The sequence below is a fragment of the Limulus polyphemus genome, unplaced genomic scaffold (assembly GCF_000517525.1).
Source record: "Limulus polyphemus unplaced genomic scaffold, Limulus_polyphemus-2.1.2 Scaffold1887, whole genome shotgun sequence".
Taxonomy (NCBI): domain Eukaryota; kingdom Metazoa; phylum Arthropoda; class Merostomata; order Xiphosura; family Limulidae; genus Limulus; species Limulus polyphemus.
In genome coordinates, this window is record NW_013667497.1 from 2,799 (window position 1) to 21,818 (window position 19,020).

General features: G+C 30.7%; 1 pseudogene; it reads left to right on the forward strand.

The window, feature by feature from the left end:
* The first annotated feature begins 4,656 nt into the window (after window positions 1–4,656).
* LOC106465258 overlaps window positions 4,657–19,020 on the forward strand; it is a 104,268-nt pseudogene continuing 89,904 nt past the window's right edge.

The window sequence follows — 19,020 nt, forward strand, 5'->3', positions numbered from 1 at the left end:
TATTTGAAATTTGAACTGCAATCTTCATTTTGTGTTAAACATTGTGTGTATATACACATCACGATCACCATTTTTTTAATATATGTAAAATTCTAAATAAAATCCGATCATGTGAGTACTTGACTTGTGTCTAATGATTGATTCAAAATGTAAATAGCGAAGATCAGATTACGCACTTCTTTATTGCTCGTAATAACAATATGTGTACTTTTCTTAAGCCTGATAAAGCTTTTTATCGAATGGTGTATTCTTTGTCGGCCGTAATACAGGTGCAATTAATAAATAAACTTGCATGGATCGCATATGGTCATCGCGTCACCTGCGCGGCATTGAAAGTTAATTATAGTTAAATTTGTTTTTAATCTAAAATTATCTTACATTACTAAATAAACATTTTAAAATATGAAGACGTGTTTTAAAAGGTGTCAAGTGCCTTCCAAAATTTGTTTATAATGCTTAATTCAGACTGCTGGAGAGTAACACCTATCATCCAGAACTACCTTACCATCAGGTTGGACAGTGTCCAGTGCATCTCACAGAGGACTCATAGTATATCTGTGAAACTTCCCCAGGGAAGGTGCGGGCTGTCAAAATTGGCAGAGATTATCTGAAGGCACGACATTAATCAGAACAACCACACAACTAGATAAATCTAAGTTGGTTGTGGTTATTCTAATGATACAACTCCATCAATCAGTTTTATGGCCTATTATATTTATAGGAATGATAGTTTAGTTGTAAATAGCCTGGTACAAAGTGATATTGATCAACATCCTACAGCTGCAATAACCATTCACCTACAATCCAACCACACTGGACCTCCTCTTAGATATTATTTTGCTCTGCTGACCTCCTCTTTCCTCCCTCCTCAAGTCACAAACTTCTATGGTCTCCAGTAAGGGTCGCTAACTATCTAACAGTATTTCATATCTCCATCATGGATGGTTAATTCCTCTGACATTGTGGTCTATTGTTATTTTAAGAGCATTTTGATGCACACTGACTGTGAATTCAAATTATGTGCTAAAATAATTGGGTTGTTTTAACTTAATTATTTCTAGTGTTGTTTGTAGCATTGATTGAAGCAGTTGCTGGTCTATTTATTCATTTAGGTGGGTTAGGTGATAAGTTGTCAAACTTGATCTCTCACTGATCCGACTTTTCTGACAAGTTTCATACGACGATCACATATATACTACAATTTGAAGCTTTATCACCTCCCATAAATCCAGGAAATGTTATCCAGAGGAGTGAAAAAAATATCTTTTGTCATGAACAAATTTCTATGTCTCTATGAGCAAAACCTAAATCAAACTGTTACACATATCTATAAACATATGAAGCTCATCTGGATACTGTTCTCTATCACTTATCTAATTGGACTGACGACAGCTGGTATACTTGAACCAACAGTAATAATGTGATCACGGTATAAGATTTAAAATCCAAAATAAGCTAATATGTGCTGGTCTTTGGGTTATGTTTATTCACCACGGTGAACCTAAATTTATACAGGTGTTTGAAGAATATGTAGTCTTAACGCTACTATTTTATTCTCCTGAATTATTTAGTAGACAAGCTGTTTAGGGTAACTTATTTTTTCTTCTTCACCAAAATTTTAAAGAGCATATAGCTGTATTAATTATGTGATTTCCCACTCTTCATTGAGTAAGAATGATTTCAAAGATTTTCATCACTCACCAGACAAAGGTAAATCGAAAAACAAAAACAAACCCACTCGTAGCGGTGGTCTGTTAATAATATTGCCTAATTAATGCTCATATTCAAACTTATTCGTTTGATGTATTCAGTAAACAAGTTGCCCAATAATTTTTTCTCGTCACTAAATATACTGTACTCAATGTTCTTTTTTTTTATATAAAACTTAGAATTCTTTTGATGAGAGAAAAAATAAATTAACAAATATGTAACATTTTTGACAGATATTAATATCTTGTAACAGTTTACATCCTTGAACAGATTATTATTATTAGCAGGGGTGAAATTTCAAAAAGTAGAGGTACTCAGGTGAATGAAGTGGACCTGTTTTTGAAAAAGAAAAAATCTACGTGTAAACATAAAAAACGACAATTTGGGCGTCAATGGCCCCCAGTGGCACAGCGGCATGTCTGCGTACTTACACAGCTAGAATCTGGGTTTCGATATCCGTGGTGGGCAGAGCACAGATAGCCCATTGTATAGCTTTGTGCTTAATTACAAACAAACTTGAGTGTCAATGTATAAATGCTTTTTGACGGAACAATGGAACGCAAGCGCATCCGAAAAAGCAGCTCAAATAAGTCCCGGTACTATTCCCACCTTAACAAATGAGTTACAGTATCAGTACCGGTGAGTACAACAGAATTTCACCACTGATTATTAAGTGAAAATAATGGAAAGTCTAGTCCACTCATTTGTAACGAGATATATATTTCTTCAATGATGATCTTCAACACAAGCTATGTTCGTTGATAGGTCTAACTCACAAATAAAGCTTGACTATTACTTGTTAAATTTCCTTTCGTATCTATGACACAAACTAAGAAACATTTAAGATAATCAATTGACTTGTTAACTAACAATAACTCTTTAGTGTTTTATACAGCATTTGTTTATTTGTTCTTTAATTTAATCTATAGAAAATTTGATATGATATGTCACATCAGCCTAGACATTCAGGGAATTTCTAGGTGTCACATTATGTCACGCCAAAATCCCTCAGGTAAACAATACTAAACGTCTAAATTAAAATATTAAGAACAAAACCTGCAAACAATACGTTTTGTTTTTTGGAATTAAATTTGTATTTGTTTATTTTTCAAATGTCTTGATAAGTATAAACAATAGTATTGAAATTTTTGTCACGATTGCACAAAAATTAGAAGATGGAAAGTGCCAAATGAAATAATATTCCAGATATTTGTATCCTTTAGTATTACCTTTTTTTTTCGTTTGCCCTCCATAGGCATTTATGCCTTTCAGCATAATGGTAGATGTAAACAATTTTCCAGAGCAAGTTGTGACATTTCAGTGTTGTTAGTCTCATGTTTTTATCTGTTTCTTGGACATCATCGATTCAACTCTTCCTTGGTCTTACTCTACTTCTGTTTCCTGTTAGTTGTAAATTATACGCTCTTGCTGATAGCTGCTCTGAACTCATTGGAACCAAGTGGCTGAACCATTTTAACCTCTGCTTTTCGATATGTTTCAGTACTGGTATCACTCCAAGCTGTTGTATAATTGTTTCGTTTCTTACTTTATCTAGTCTGGTCTCATTGAGGGCTTTATGGAGGAATGTTATTCTTTGTTTGTTTCTTTTACTAAAAATCCACGCCTGAAATTGATATACTAGTGATGGTGTAAATGCGATGATAATAACTAGTCTCTTCACTTCTATGGGATATCTTTATGGGACAGCAGGGGGAGGGAGTCATCTTACAGGTTATATTGTTTGCTTTTTGACATCTGGTTTCTATCGCTCTGTCTAATTTGCTGTCTTCAATGAAGACACTCCTAAGATAGTTGAGCTACTTACTTTGTTTCAGTTGGGTATTCTCGATAATCAGTTGTGGTTGTCTTGGTGTTTTCCCAATGCTCATCTTTTCTATCTTAGCATTGCTAATTCTTATGCTACACTTCTTTCATTGTGTGCTTAGTCTTGGAGTTTATTTTCATCTTTGTCAAAATATATTTAACCTTATCCTCTGCACATAACATATAATATGCAAGTCAGGGAAAAATTGCTTTGATTATTTAAGTGCAAGTCATTCTACTTTTATTAACACACTTTTAATATGGGTAGGGGGGGGGGAGAGAAGATGAGGTTATCATTTACAAAAATACATGTTATGGTCCGAACTGTATAGTACCACATTTTTCCAATTACCCATTTTTTACTTTCAAACGAAATATTTAAAATACAAAACGTCAAACTATTTATTTGCATAACTTAAGCACCTGAAATACAGAATTCTGAAATCGCGTGACTTCTAATCCTAGCAAAACAATCAACAAATAGGTCGTTATTACTACAGTTAAAATATCTAGTTCATATTTGTTGTATGTATTAGACATTAAGCCACTCCTTTAAAAAACTTGCATTCAATTCTTGTTAAAATAACTTGAAGTTAAATACTATATATAATGGTAACTCTCACAAGTGTTTGTATTAAGTATTTATTATATTATGTAATGAGCTAACTATGAATTAATGAAACGAAGCTAAATTATGAGTTACACTGAATGTTAGGAATCAAAAATTTACAAATGAAACATTGTTTAAAACAATATTTATAAATTTGATCTGTAAAAAGTTAAGAAGCAGACGTTATCAAATTCCCCAATCATCTGTAAAATGAATAGATTTTCATTCATAAAATAAGCGACATCACAGTCCACAGTATATAGTTCCAAAAATGCGCGCCTTTAAAAGTAAGAAAGATCTCACATTTTCAAGAAAAGTGCAAATTTTATAATTTAATATTTTAATATGTAAAATTTCTGCATTTTCAAAGCTTAATAGCTCTTGAGTAAATAAGGTGAAAGTTTGATCAGCCAAAGGGTGGGGTTGTGTTATCATATTATTCCGCATGAGGGAGGGGCTGATGAGAATCCAAACATCGTTTAGTGTGAGACCCTAACTCGTGTTGGTTATCGTGTATGTGGTTGTGTGGTAAGATTTATTTTTGTGTTATTTTATATTTTAAGCTGTGTTATTTTACATGTTGATAGCAGTTTTGATTATTACGTATATATATTGGTATATTTTCTCGAAGATAAGATGCCTTTGACATTGTAAAATGTAATAAAACATCATTGTACCGTTGGCTTTGTGGTTGGTGATTCTGGCACTGGAGTCTACCTTTAAATTTTATTTTTAGTGTTTACTTAGCTTTGGCGAGTGAGAGTCGGCTAAGCGGAAATTCAGAATTAGTATGAAAATAAATGTACTAATATTAATATCGGACACTGTGGTAAACATGCACATTTTTATTCACCATCTAATTAGTTTATGGGAGAATACTAAATTCAATTAATTGTTTTATGTGTTCGTATCATTCCTGTTATTTCATAAGGATAATTATCACGAAACTTGTGCCTTGTAAGATGTGGCTAAAATAATAGGATCTAATTAGTACTCTTACTGTTACTAGATAATAAAGTATTAAGTTAGTGACAACTTGGTTAATCTAAGTACATACTGTTTAAGTTGGGTTATCTTTCGTAAAAGGTATGTAGAAAGATAAGAGTATCATTTACCATTGTTTTTCTTATTGTGTGAAATATTTGAGTGATTATCATAACTATACTATAGTGTAGCAATTAATAACATTTCCCTTTAGTGAATCCATGTTGAGTTTTATTTATGATATCAAAGCTTATTTTATCAGACTTACTAGAATTTTTCCAAATACAAGACTAAGACTACTTAGTCTATAAACTTCCAGGATAACTTTCTTCACCTAATTTAAAAAGAGGAGTAATATTAGCAGTTCTTAAATCCTCAAGCACATGCCCACTGTTTGTTAATCTAACATGTCTGTGGAAGATGGCAGCAGGATTTTAAGAGGAGCTTAAGCTTTTATGTGTAAGGGGTGCATCAATTAGAAAGAATAATAATAGGGCTAAAAAGTAGTCGATTTAGTTGTAATGAGCCTGCTCTGTTGAGAAACAGCTTTCAACCCTTGGCTTCTGCAGATGAGCAACTACTGGGGAGAAGGAAAACAAAAGGGTCAGAGAAGGATGTGGATGATAAAGAGGTTATAGTTATAGGTGAGTCCTTGACAAGGCATATGGATAGTCAGTGGGGTAAATAGGAAGAAAATAATTAGATTATGCTACCCATGGGCACATGTGGGGGATATAAATGACAGAGCATGAAATATAATAAAGGGGGCTAGCATAAATGCAGTTTTTATTCTGCACATAGGGGCTAATGATGTAGGGAAAGGTAGGTCAGAAGAACTAAGTAATAAGTACAAGGGGTTGATAAAGGCATTTAAAAAAAGAAAAACTATAATTTAATTTTGTCTGGAATGTTGCCCAGAATTAAATGTGGAGATGAAGTTGTAAGTAGATCACTAGGGTTAAATGCTGGGCTTAGATTAATATGTAAGAATAAACAGATAGGCTGGTTGGACTTGTGGAATCAGTTCAGTGAAAGAAAGGAGCTTTTTGGAATGGATGGTTTACATTCCAATAGGATAAGGGCTAGCTTGTTTATTGGGGTTATTAACTCAGCTGTAAGGGAAGTTTTAAACTAGGACTAGACAGTGGTGAGGGTCAGGATAAACTAAATGCAAAAAAATAAGAGGAAGAGAAAAGTTTAGCATTGGAAATGAGTATAGACGTAGTTATAAGGGTAGGCTTAATTTTTACTATTGTAATGTTAGAAGTATAATAAATAAAACAGATGACTTTAGAACATTTGTAGCAATGGAGGATTTTGATATAATGGGAATAACTGAGACATGGTTTAATGTAGATTATTTTGATGACAACAATTTCTTTGAAATACAGAGTTACAGGTTATTTAAAAGGGATAGAGTACTAAAGAGAGGTGAGGAGTGGCTTTATATGTAAAATATGTTACATCCTATTGAAGTTGAGGATATCAAAAATATTAAGAAAGAGATTGAATCCATTTGGGTTTCTATTAGCAGATATAAAGGGAAAAGGCTTATAGTAGGAATTTGTTACAGACCACCAAATAATACTGATGAAATTTGAGAGAAACTTCACAATGGGATTACAATTTCAGCTGCTAATGAAGTCATAATTGTGGGTGATTTTAATTTCAGTCATAGAGATTGGGAAATGCTAGAGTCAAACCATGAGGGAGAAAGGTTTATGAGATTATAGAAGATCAATAAATTTGGTGAAACAAGAAATTAGGACATCGAAAAGGTTGGCATAAAATGTAAAAGTATTTAAATGTAAAATGTATTTAAAGGATTTCTTTAAATACATTAAGGGTAAACAAAATGTTAGGATGGGGTTAGGAACCTTGAGGGATGATAAAGGAAGGCTTGTGTTTGATGATTATGAGATGGCTGGGTTATTAAATATTGCGGGATCAGATTTCGACAATCCGTGTTTGTGTTTTCTGCATGTACTGATGTCCCTAATTTATTTATACTGGTGTGCATCAAGCTTCAAAACTTGTCTTTAAATAAATCACCCACTTATCAGACTATAAAAATGGCACATTTTTATCGGAATATAAAACAAGTATATATTACATGGAGTTGAATAACTCCTCGTCTTACATTTATTTTCCTGTAAACCTTTAAACAAATCCTCATTTCAGTATTGGTTGTATTCTCTCCATCGTGAAGCCACATGAATGTATTGCATATTTTCATAAGTAAAAAAATTTACTGATTCAATCTTCTTAAATATTAATCAGAAAAATATTGGGGAATTGTTCAGATGGGATCCATATCAGCAGCCTATATTGAGATTGGTCATAGGCTTAGTTCCCTCACTTCAACTCTTCCAACAACGTTGTTTTATTCTGGATAACAATAAATCTAAAATTGTATCCCCATTAGTTGGATTTCCATTTGGTATTTAAAAAAAAACTCATCCTGTATCACTTAAAGAAAACTCTCTTTCACTAATTGACTCCATACATCCCAATCAATGTATGTAAAAGTAGTGTTATCTTCAAATTCAGTACATGTTCAGTATATCATTTGATAGAATGGTAGTGTTCTTATTGTCTGTATATTAGCAGGAGTAGATTAAGGGTCAGATGGGTCCGGTGCTAAACTTTTTTACTGGACCTATTATGAGAACCACTAAAGATTAAGGTAAAAAAACTAAACCTCATAACGGTTTTTTTTTAGCCTGGGTGTGGGACTACAGCCCCAGTAGCTCCTGCCTTAAATCACTCCTGTATACATGTATACTTTCTGGACTGAAGGATTTTAAGTTATTGTACAATGCATATTATGAATTATACTTTCTGAAAGAGACTGTTATGAGACCTCTTGAGCATTACAACATCCATATCTTTCAAACAATTTTAGAGCTATACTTTACTCCTAATGGTAGTGTACACACCTTTAAGTTTGATAAACACCTGAACTTTGATGTGTCACAATAAACTCTAAAATACTTTCTGCAGCATGACTATCAATCTTGTGTGTAACAATTGCTGGTGTTACTGCCTTATTGAATTTGGCAGAATTGCCTACTAATTTGAACATGTTGGTTTCTGTACTGAACACATATTAACAAGTAAAACTTTGCACACTAGAAAAATCATTCTGTTCATAGCAGCTAATATGTACAATATTCTGTAAGAAACTTAAAGGCAGAAATTCGATGACGAGGAAGCCACTTTGAGACTAATAATGGTTGGAGACGGCTTGAATGAGTAATGAAGAAAAACTTAACATAACAGCAAATATACAACGTTTCGACAAGGTTTTGATGATGATGACAAAACCTTGTCGAAACGTTGTACATTTGCTGTTATTTTAAACTTATATTAAAGCTTTTCTTCATTACCCATTCAAGCCGTCTCCAGCCATTAAAGGCAGAAAGATTACACTCTACCACATCTTCATAATTACTAGTTTAGAAATTCCTGGTGTATGAACATTCTAGAGTTAGGTACATTAGCTGCTGTTAACAAATTTAAGTTGTCAATTTTATGTGTAGTTATGAAGATTTTGGGAACGTGGGCTTGGAAAGGTTTTCCTTTATACCATGTGGCCAAAAAACAAACAGGTATAAATATCCTGCTTGTCATAATGCTCTTTAAAGACTCAACATGGTGAAGGTTGGTATTTCTCTGAGAAAGACTTATTAATGTCTGTAAAATTAGGAGAAAATATTTTGAAAGGGTGAGTTCTTATGTATTTTATAATAGTAAAATGTGGGAAACATTATGACATTACAACAAATGACTAATGATTTTGGCATTAAAAGAGTGTTAAATTGAAATAATGTCACAAATGCCCTTTGCTTAAGTACATATTGAAAGAGTTGACCTTTCTTCATTAGGAGCAAACATGTTGATTAAGAATGATCTATCTTTCAATAGTACTTGAGTCAAGTAAATGTTTAAATTATTTCTATTAGAGCTGGATGATTAGTAGAACTTGATAACTGATTTATCATCATTCATTAATTGGTTACACTCAGTACTTCTAATTATGCATTTCTGTACATGGATCAGGTCTAAAAATAATTGAAGAAAATCATACCTATACACTGCATGCAAGAAAATAGTATTTACATAAGAGAAATATTATTTATGTATGATTATACATCCAGAAATACTAATTGTCAAACATGTATAATGTGCTAATTTTAGATAAAATGTTCTATTTATAATCAGCAGCTAGGTGATTAAGCAATAATTGTCTGTCAATATAAGATTATTTTCTAAGTCGTGATCTTGATAAGCAGCTACCTCAGCTGACTGATTCACTAAGCTAGGTGAATCAGTCAGCTGGAGTACCAGCTTAGTGATCTTGATGGCTTCTGAAGCTCTTTAGCTACACATTTAAATAAAATCAACAAGCAATCACAGATGACACAATCTCTCCCCGTGATGAGCCATGTTTAAACAAAAAAAAAAGTTTGAGGGTTTTAAATTCTTTAACAGTTATTTTAGAAAGACCTATGATAATTCACAGCCTATTTCTGAGCCCAAGAACACTTGAAAAATGAAGCAGCTGCAGAGTCCGGATCAGTTTTTAATTGTAATGATATTTCTTCAAGCTCATTGAGTAAATGTATTAGATAGTATATGAGTGTGTATGAATTAAAAAAGAAAAGTTAAATAGTACTTCAATAGCATTTTAGTTGTAAACTGTTTAATGTTGTATACTGAATAATTCAACGTGGCTGTAGCTAAACTATTTCATCCCCAACTTTGTTTGTACCCCCAAAAAATTAGCCATAGGGGATACATTGTACCCCAATATACAATAAAATAAGTAAAGGGGGACGCTCATAATCAGTTATTCTCATGATAGTTGGAATAATTCAAAATAGTTGATAATTAGGAACACTAATTTTAATTAACCAAACTTTTTACATGACAGCTATAATTTCTATGTGCATATATGCTATCATGGAAGTTAATACATAATAACAAACATAAAAAAGTTTTTTTAAGAAGATTACAATAAAACATTATATCACTACTACATACATGCAGATTTAACATTTATAAAAGAAAGTTGAAATTTTCTATACTCAAAATATTAGTAAAGAAAACCTCCAAGAAAAAGCCTATGCCACTTAATTTTATGTAACATAAGAGGTAGAGTTGACATAACCCTAAAATATTAACAATATCATTAGGTACATTAGTTTATAGTTGTTAATTTTATAAGGAGTTGTTAAGTGAAGATTTTGGGGACATAGCCTTAAATAATATTGACATAGTTTTGGTACTTTTTATTTCTTGTATTAGTGAAATTAAAAGCAAATGTTGGAGAAATAACATAAGCAGGATTGAATACCAGTAATCATAATATTATCATACAATGTCCTTACTGATATTAGGTAAACAACAGGTTTTAAGAAAGGTATTTTAATAGGTTATGGAATCTATTGGAAACAAAATTTTTGAAGGAATATTTTTGGAAAAATTTAGAAATTCTACTAGAATCTGTTCTTTTGGATTGTTATATTTTGACTGAAAAACATACAAGAAAGTATAAATATACAATAAAAAAAAACATTGGAAAATACTTAAAAACACATTTTATATTGTTACTCTGTTCAGAACAAGAGTACAAAATGTTTTTGCAATAACAACACTCAAATTCACAAAAGCTCAGATATGTACAGTGTAGACTGGAGACAGGTTGATCGGTTCCAAATATAAAGGCAAAATCCATGTAGTATCTATCATAAATGCATGTTATGCCAATAATGAAACTTAAAAATACTTAACTAATTCTGTTGCAAAGAAGTTAGTTTTACAAAATTAAAAAGAAAGAACATCTTGTAGATTTTACCAATTTGAAGGAAAACTGTGGCAATTGTACATTTTACAAACATTTCCTTTTCACTACCATTGTTTTTCTCCTGTAATACCTGACAATGTCTTTGAGTCAAATACCATGGTAGTAATAAATGAAATTCTTCTCCTGTAATACCTGACAATGTCTTTGAGTCAAATACCATGGTAGTAATAAATGAAATTCTTCTCCTGTAATACCTGACAATGTCTTTGAGTCAAATACCATGGTGGTAATAAATGAAATTTTTCTCCTGTAATACCTGAAAATGTCTGAGTGAAATACCATGGTGGTAATAAATGAAATTCTTCTCCTGTAATACCTGACAATGTCTTTGAGTCAAATACCATGGTGGTAATAAATGAAATTCTTCTCCTGTAATACCTGACAATGTCTTTGAGTCAAATACCATGGTAGTAATAAATAAAATATTTGTTAAACATACAACTGTCTTTGTTTTCCTCATTTCTATAATGGGAAGTTCTGCAAGGTACCAACAATTTCAAGTATTACTTGTGGATTCTAATAACTTATTTTACGGACCATGTACACAAGACATCACAGTTATAGGAAATTTGATACATCTGTAAAAAATTTATACAGCTGTTCAGCTTGTTTAACCACCTGGAAAAAAAAATGAATGTAAAAACTAGTCATTTAACTTATATGACTTAAAAATAAGTCAAATGAGAAACAAAGATAAATGCAAATATACATAAAGTGATAATGAACGTAGAATATGCAGTTAGTGTTAAATGTCACAGAGTCACTGGAAAATCAATGAAGCAACACATTTAGGTGAGTTTAATTTAGAACATATAAAGTCAAGATTTGTTTTTAAATTACTGTGAATGAAAAGATCCATTTCAAAGGGGATATTGATGTGTATGTCTTACTATTGATTACAAAAGTCAGTCTTTATTTGAAAAATCCATATTTACTCACAGAGTTTAATAGGAAGTACACCACAAGAGAAGAGACTAACTATAGACACAGTTGTTAGTTTGAAGAATAAATTAGCTTCAAACAACATGAGGCAAGATTTAATACTAGAGAACATAGCATCATCATAATATAATGTCCTTACTGAGATTAGGTAAACAGAATATGGGGAAAATAACTTAAGCTCTATGTTTTAAGAAAGTTATTTTAAAAGATTATGGAAGCTGTTGGAATGGAAAAAAAATTTAAAAGAATATTTTTGGAATCTTAGAAATTATATCAGGAATCTGTTCATTTGGGTTACTTAAAAATGTTTTTGGCTTCAAGAGATTATTTTGGTTCATTTAACATTTTTCATAATTCTACGTGTCCTATGATGAAGTGCCCCAATTTTCATAATGTTTTGATATTTTTTGTAAGAGATGGTAATCTGGAATATGAAGGTATATCTTGGTTTATGTATAGGTACGTTGTAGTTTTCTGAAAGTAAAATTCACTGGAGGAATCTGTTTTGAGACTTCATTTTGCTCCTTCTATTAGAAAAATTGGAAACAGTAGTTGAAGGCTGTTCAGAAAGTTGAATTTGAGCTCAGGAGTTATTATAATAGAACAGCATTACAAAAAGAAGTACCATAATATTCATATTTATATTATAATATGCATTATGCTTAAACATTTTCCAATTTTGCAAAAATACAAAATGTAATTTACCTGACTACCACCCCATAATAGAAAACTTGTTTTGTTATATAAAATACATCATTTTCTCTTTCTCTCTCTTTTTTTTTTGAGGCATCAGAATATTGCTTTGATTTTTTATACAGTATTTTAATGTACATTTTGAATAGTGGGTCCTTGGTTGAATAGGAAGTGAATTACAGAAGTGTATTTCAGGTTCACTATTGAATTTTTCTTGTACCAAATATTTTCTTTTGCAGTGGTCTTTTGTGATTTTATTGTGGTGAATTTATTTATTTTGTGGCCTTAAAATGGTCTTTTGTGACCTTATTATGGTGAATTTACTTTATGGCCTTACATGGTCTTTTGTAACTTTATTATGGTGAATTTACTATGATATCAAAAATAGTTGTTTATATAATTTAAACATAGTATTCAACATTGAACATATGCAGGTGTATCATTGCATAAGGTCCAGTATTAGTATAGTATAACTTTATATGCAATAAAAGAAAAAAACGGTATATAAGCTTTGGCTCTGAGTGAAATCAAGAATGCAATACAATTAACCTTTTTAAAGCCCATGAAATAATTTAAATTGATAGATTAACTTAAATATTTCTCATCATTGGGGATGGGCACATTTGATTGTTTCACATATAGAAAACTAAGTTTAAAGATGTACATGTAATTTGCTTTAGTATAGTGTCAAAGAATATGTAATCATAAGTGTGTTATTAAGTGTAAGCATGATCACGTTACAATTAATTTAATAAATCAATTTGAAAAAAACCTAGTTTTGAAGTAGAAATTCAAAATTAATGACTATCTTAAAATTTTATTTTGTTTTTAAGCGAGTAAATATTCACCTTTTGACATTTCTATTTTATCAATAGGAAGGAAGATACAACAGACTTAGCCATGACCACTGATATCTCAGTGGGAGTCCGGTGGGACCCTCTAATGCAGCAGGATATGGAAGATTTTGAGTATGATGGAGGCAACAGCTCTTCACGACTTTTTGAAAGATCACGAATTAAAGCACTTGCAGGTAAAGTGTTTTATTTATTGTTATTTCCTACTGAAAATCTAAAATTAATAATAACTATATTTCATTTTTTTAAAAAGTCTGCTGGGAACTTTGGTTATTTTATGTAGGATACCTTGGATATTTGAATAAAGCTTCCACCCCCTGCGATCTAAAATTCACTATACCTAAAAAAAAAAGTTAGTTTTAGTTTTGTTATAGAAATTAAAATTGTCTTGAACTAATCAGCTTATAATTCTGAGACAGAATAAACATCATAGATAGAGCTTGAAGATAAGCTGTAGTTAGGGGTTCTTTAAGGTTTTATGATTGAAAATCTGTAAAGTACTTTAAACCAACTTTAACTGCTTACTCTGTTCTGAAGTTGTAAATGAGGATTTCTCTTGTGTTGCTGAGTATGTGGAACAGGTATTTATGCAAAAGAGGTTTAAGGACTAGTATAATGAATACAAAAAGGAGGAGGTCTTCCAAGAAAGTTTAATAGAATTGTCAGTGATACAAATAATTATAAATTACATTTCAGTGAAAATATATTTATTTCAGTGCTAAGAAAGTTTTATTGTGAAACTATACATCACTTTGCACAGAATAAGTCTTATTAAATCACAAATTGCATGTGGTTAATATAAAAATGTTAGGTAAGGTTAGAATGCTCTGTTCTTTCACAAAAATTTTTACAGTATGAACCCCCATCATAATGGGAAAGTGTGTTAGGTTACCCTAAAATAAATGTATCGGTGAACTATTCATCTAAGAATAATTCATGAACATTCTATGAAACTATCTGCTAATAACTAGTTCCCATTTCTGGATTAAAACCACATAAATTATTTTGTAGTACATGTCAGAACTTGCATGTCGTTTCACAAACGTTTTTTTACTTCCAATTTGTTTTATCTGCTATTTTGAAAATAGATTTTCTATTAAGTTTAATTCATCACTGGAATACTAATTTGAGGGGGGAGGGGACAGCTTAGATATCTTATGTAGTTTTGAAATCTTTTATTTTTGGCTACCATCACATGACTTCATATACAGTAAAGAAGTTACATTTTGCAACATGTGGTATAACATATTTGAAAAGAATGTTTAATAATTTAGAGGTTAGCTGGCTGCTTGTTAGTGCATTGTTAAACTAGTAACACAGTGGACCATTTGGTTGAAAAGACAATGGCAGGACCACTATTATTAACATGTTTTTACAAATTAACTAGTGATTATTATTCGTACTAGTGATAAGTCTTTATTAAAAGAAAAATACCAAGAATGAAACAAATTAAGCTGTAATTAAACTTGGTATTAATTATTTATCTTCTCACCAAACTACCAAATTCTTTCAGAGCATCCCAACTTTATTTTGTATAATGTTGTTTGCATCTTTCATTTTTCTTTTCATTTTAGTTGAGCTTTTATCCAAGTATATATGTGATTTTCCCAATTAATGTTGTGTGCAGTGAATCAGTGGTAGTACAAGTTCAATGAGTCATGTTATGTTTGTTACTGGCTTAGCTAATGTGCATGAATTCATGTAGAATCCTGGTGAAAAAAAATTGATGTGTTTCACTTATGTATCATATGGTGTTATGAAATGGTGTACTTTTTTATGGTGGTGTTTAGTTTATATTGATCTTCTACTTTGTCTTTAAAGTTCTACGTGATATGCTTAACTTTTTGAATAGGTTGGTTTATCTATTAAAGCATTACGCTACTCTTTAATAATATGACTGGAACATATTGCACAGTTAATTGATTATTTGAAACATCTAGTTAAAACAGCTGTTGTAACCCCGAACTTGAGTTTAGATAGTACTTTACCAGACTGAAACTACAATAACTTGTCTAGATTTTTAAAAAATGTTTTGTTTATTAAGAAAAGAACAAAAACGAAAAAGTAATTTTTGAAAGCCTTAAAGTTGAAATTAAACACTTTGATCATTTTTTTTTTCACAACCTATTTTGTCATTAGTTGAGTACTATAATAACTTGGACATGAAAGTTAACTTGGCTATGAAAAAACAAACAAGATAAGTTGAAATTAATTCACAATATTTTGTCCTTAAAAAATTTTTGTAGCTATTGCAGCCATCACATATACTTAACTAAGGCTCAATTCAGGTTGGAGAATGATTAACTAACAAATGAAAAATAATTTGAAGACAATACTTGGGTTTACACCTTATTTCTTCTTCCAGTACCCAACATTGAGTTTTAATTTGACTGAAAAGAACAGCAGTAGAAATACAACCTGCAGTGTAGATTCTGAAGGGAATAGGAAGCTACATGTATTGTAATGTGTTAAACTCAGTATGATAATTTTTAAAGATCCGATTTGCCACTAAATTCAATTTTAGCATTTTTTTTTTCTACGTATTACATTATAATTTAATATTTACATATTTTCATTGTTTAAAGAACCTATTCAGATGTTTACACATGATTGTAAGTTTTTGAAGGATTTCGCAACATCTTTAGGGTTAAGCCTGCAAGCTGATAATGAAGTGAATTACAATTTTTAACTTTGAAGTTTCTTTGAATAAGACAGAATAACATGGCCTTGTTGTCTGACAATAATTATACTACTGTTTTTTTTTCCTTTTCTCATGTTTAATCAGTAATATGGTTCTGATTCCACATTGTAGAATGGATTTAATATTTCATATATTTTAATATGGATAGTATGTCAAATGATTGAAAAGAAATACACCTGAAATGTACATATTGCTTTTATGTGTGAACATTACTTTAAATAAATTATCACTGTTCATTTGATGAAGCTATTGGTAAATATATTTTCCACTGTTATCACGCTAAGTTGCTAACTATTTCAGTTTTCATACTGTATCATCTAGTACAGTGGTTTTAGCCAGTCCATAAGACAGTTGTGAAAATAAATTGTTTTTCAAAATGTAGGTACTGAAGTATATTATTTTACAATGTATTATGTAAAATTACTTTAAAAACTTGATATTGTACAAAGCAGTTCATAAAATCTTGACACTTTAACTGGTTAGTTCTCAGTTGAAGAAAGGCTGGAGACCACTGATCTAGTAAACAGTATTTTGTTGAACAGAAAACACCAAACACTATATATACATGTTAATATAGAACATGCCAAGCTTTTATATATCTGACAGACATTGATGAAATTTTAGTTTTTTAACTTCTTTTTGTTCTTTTCAGATGAAAGAGAAACTGTCCAGAAAAAGACATTTTGCAAGTGGGTTAACTCACATTTGATAAGATCTAACTGTAGAATTACAGACTTGTACACTGATATGAGAGATGGAAAGATGTTGATGAAACTCTTGGAGATTCTATCCGGAGAACGTTTGGTAAATTGTTAATATTATTTAACATTTAGAAACATTAATGTTGAATGATATAAATATATTTTTATATTGTGAAAAATTCAAATATTCTTTTTAATTTTATACAGTAAGTAATTGTGTGACATTTTACCTTTAGAATAAGATGGCCTAAACTTTTATCAATTTTTTAAAAAAAATGTACATCTTTTGAATATTTAATCTTCTCAGGTTGTATTCACTGAGTGTGTGAAAATGAAGGAAGTAAATGCACTTTAATTTAACTCTATCAGCCCCCTGGTGCGAAGATCTGATGCATCTGTAATATGGTGTGTTTTTATTGAATTGTGAAAAATCTACTTGATGAAGTGGTTTCAAACTTCAGATTTCCTTTCTACAATGTTTGCAGCTTCTGCAAATAAAATATCTTATTTTTATAAGTGATACTTATGGGAAATTACAGCTTTAAAATTTCAAAAAGATTTTATTGCGATATGTTTAAGAAACATTCAAAATGCTTAATTTTGTTGTATGTTTTAACTACAAATTTTGTCTCCCTGTGTTCTTTTAAAAATTTTCTATAATGTTTTTATTTTATAAAACAATAAATTTTATCTGATTTGATTAAAAAACATCAAATGCAATTTCTATGTATTTATGATCACTAGCACACAATAAAAATAACCTTACCAAAATTATGAGCTAGCTGACTTTTTTTAAATGTCTCGTTTGATGTATGTAGTAAGTAATAAACCCAACTTATTTCATATATCTAAATATTTCTAATTTAATTTTCTATGATTTTCTTTGCCCATTCAAACAGGTTTAAAGTCAATAAAGCATAATGTAAACAAGGCCTAAATCAGTGAGCTTATCGGCATAATGAAACTTGTATGGTCAAGTGCAAAAATGATTTAACTAATCCTTTCTCATCTTGTTCCATAAAAGGAAAATAACTTTTTTCCCTCTCCTCTCATAATGCAACATTATACTTCAGATGAATTATAAATTGATAAAGTAAGCTTTTCACAAGCTTTAAGAACAAATCAGGCCTGTAATTGAAGTGAAAGAGGTCTAATATATTCTTTTATTCGCTCTACTACTCCATCTTTTCTTCACTGACATTTACATTTCAGTGAAAAAAAGACATTAACAAATAAATCAATCATCAGTTAGCAGAATAGTATGGACAATTTATTGTGATGGTATGTTGCATGTTATCCATATCCAAACACTTAAAATCTTTTATGATATATTGAGTAAAAAAAAACTATACCTCCAAGCCTAAGAAGCTTTTATCACCTTGTTTCTATCTCTTAGCAAGTTGCTGCTGAACTGAAAGCCATATCAGCCTATACAGTTGGGAGAAAAAAAAAAGCTCTCATTATGTGTTTAGATCACTAGCCTGACTTTTCAAAGCTAAAATATAGGCAGTTACCTCACATCATTACAACCACATGAAACTAAATTACACTTTATTCAAGTTACAAAGATAAACTAGCATTAGTTTGCTCAAAACTGTTATGACCTTCCTCTCAGTTGGCTATGAATATCATATTATACTAAAAAAAATTCACAAACACTAATGATTTCATTCAGAACATGCTGAAATCAACCCCAAAATCAGTTTGCAATTTTTCAGAAAATATTATGTATAAAATTTGATAAATAAAACTTTTTGAATAATTTCCACTCTGAGGTGTTTTTTTTTTCCTCTTAATGTGTGGAAGAATGAAAACAAATTTATTTTCTATAATTTTTAAAAAATATGATGGGGAAATTTTGCATTCATTGGAATGCACTCATCTGGGTGTGATTTAGTTAATGTAACAAAATAGTGTCAATTAACAAATATCATAACAACATATATGTCGAATATAGTTTTGGGAATTAGATTATCTTTTACCTTTAATATTTCTGTAATTTAATAATGGCTGGAGACGGCTGGAATGGGTAATGAAGAAAAACTAATATAAGTTTAACATAACAGCAAATGCACAACGTTTCGACTAGGTTTTGATGATGATGACAAAACCTTGTCGAAACGTTGTGCATT